At 35.4% G+C, this 2,500-nt stretch overlaps 1 protein-coding gene across 1 annotated transcript in view; it reads left to right on the top strand.

The window, feature by feature from the left end:
• The window catches only part of subdued (anoctamin 1), a gene marked incomplete at its 5' end in the record, with an annotated part of 41,224 nt that overhangs the window by 11,119 nt on the left and 27,605 nt on the right, over positions 1-2,500 (top strand).

Raw genomic sequence — 2,500 nt, forward strand, 5'->3', positions numbered from 1 at the left:
GAAAAAAATATGATACCATAGCACTTAGTTGTAATATGTGAATGGCAAAAATTATAACATTTCCTCTACTTATGATAACTCAGTCCAATCAATACTATTTTTTCATATCAAATATGTTTGTGAAAAAAAGGAAACATGTGATTATATATCTGATATCAATCTTAAGTTAAGTTAAGTGAAATAACCATGGTTCTCAAGTGAATATTTGTTTTGTGATATTCTGAAAGGGAGTAATTAGTCAACCTGAAACTTTTTATTTTGGTGCCAAGTCAACTTTGCTATTACCTCATTATTTAAAGGTTGTGAAAAAAGAGAAGAAAAAGGAGTTTTGCCCTAGATGAGTAGCTGCATTGGTTTCACAGTACTTGCAGACATAAAGTTTTGGGTTGATTTTCATTGTTGATTAGACATTGTAGAATGTATGAAAGACTGGCATATGATTGTTTTTAATGATTCCATAGTTTTCCTTTATAAAGTAAGGTAAAAGAATGTTCATTAAGTCATAGCTTTCATGAATGCCAGAACATACCTGTACCTAAAAATAATGCCAGAACTCTATAATTCTTCTCACCAAAGAGGCATTTATTGCAAGCATGGTTGACCAGAGGTTTCCATGACAGGTGCCACCAATCCGTTCATCCCCAAAGGTTGCAAAGCAACTTACTTAGACATGGGTAAGCACCTGAGGAGAGACTCCCTCTCAGAGTGATGGCATGCAGACCTGGCAAGACCCTGCTTTGTGTTGACATATGCTGTGCTTTACACTTGGGACTGGAAAATTTGATTTGTGCCACTGAGGGGCTTAAGAACTAGAAGCAGTATGGAAAATAAAAAATTATAATATTCTGGGAGTGGTTAGAATCTTTGTTTTTGATTTTGGTATTTGGTCTCTTTTTTATTATCTATTTTGAAGTGAACCCTGTTCCTTAACTTTTGATCAGATTTGATATCCCTTATCTGAAAAGTACAATTGGCATAATTCTTCATCCAGAAAATATGAATAAGATCCCCTTTTTCAAGTGTTTGCATGGATTGTTTTTTGGTTTGCTTACTAGCTTGAGGTTCAGCTGTTTGTTAAGATATTTTTACTTTTGCTCTTAGATACATTTACTTTGAATTTTATGTAACAAAGTTCAGTTTTAAGACCCCCAAAGCATCTGGCTGCACAAGAGTGGATTACCTAAACAATAATAGACAATATATTTAAGCCTGATATTCATGCACATATACACTCTCCTACTTCCATTCCCTCTCCTACTCAAAATGCAGACTCACAAATACAGTAATTAGAAGTTTAATTGCTTGTGTCATTGAAGTTGGGGGTCTACTTTTCCTTGCTTATTTTGTCCTTATTGTCCCAAGGGAAGAGATTAGTTTAGGGAGCAAATACTTCATATGATAATATGAAGGGATGTTGGTATTCATAAAATTTGCAACTTATTGGTTGTTAGCCAAGGGACTATTAAACAGTAAGTTTGTTTGTTACCACACCAAAAATAATGACGCTACCATGTCAAAAGCAATTGATCTACATACTCCATGAGACATTAAAAAATATTTTGAGATCTCAGCTTATTATAGAATTGGTCCCTAACTTGGATGACATGTTCATTTAAACTTCTGTCTATTGCATCTACAAGTTAATGCTGTAAACAATTCTGAAGGTAACTGGTGTCCTAAAACCACTGAGATGCCGTGATGGAAACAGAGAACTTCTGTCTTTCCTTTCCTTTCCATAAAAATATCATTTGTCTTTCATCACATGTATCAACCCACCAGAGTGAGTGAGTGTATATATATATACGTGTATGTGTGTGTGTGTGATTGTGTGTATGTGTGATTGTGTGCGCGGTTGTGCGTGTGGATATGGCTCTTTTTCACGTGCTTTAGTATGTATATTGGATAAGTTAGAAAATATTAGCAACTGATCCTCTGATTCATTTCTAGCTTTAGAATTGGATTACTTGTCACAATACTAAAGGGAACGCAACATTTTCCCGTCAGCATTGGGTTAATAGTTTACAGCTGACTACTTTAATCAAAAGCAATAGCCATAGGACTTTTAGTTTTCCATGGCATCCAGTCCCCCTTCTTTAGTAAGTCTCCCTTACATGCAATACCTTGTATTATCTTGTGATGGGGAAGCTTCCATTCTATAGCACTGGGTCTCTTTAGCCCAAGCAGGGATGACAAGGATGATGAATAGAGAGATGAACTGTTTTATTAGTTGGATAGAATTAGTTCTCTTGAAAGTAGGTGGTTAAGATTACAACTTAGAAGCATAATTGGAGCAATGTTGGAGCATAATTGGTTGAAAGTATGGAAAAGGAGGCTAGTCCTGCCGTGTATGTCTTGACCAAAACCAGGATATTTATGCACAGTCTGACCCAAAACAAGGGAGAATCTAATGTGAATGCAAGTTGTACCCTGAATTGGTTGATTTTGATTATCCTGAACTTTGCAATATTCTTTTTCGTTCTTTCAGTCTTTGTCTTCCATC

This window comes from Penaeus vannamei, chromosome 25 (assembly GCF_042767895.1).
Source record: "Penaeus vannamei isolate JL-2024 chromosome 25, ASM4276789v1, whole genome shotgun sequence".
NCBI lineage: Eukaryota > Metazoa > Arthropoda > Malacostraca > Decapoda > Penaeidae > Penaeus > Penaeus vannamei.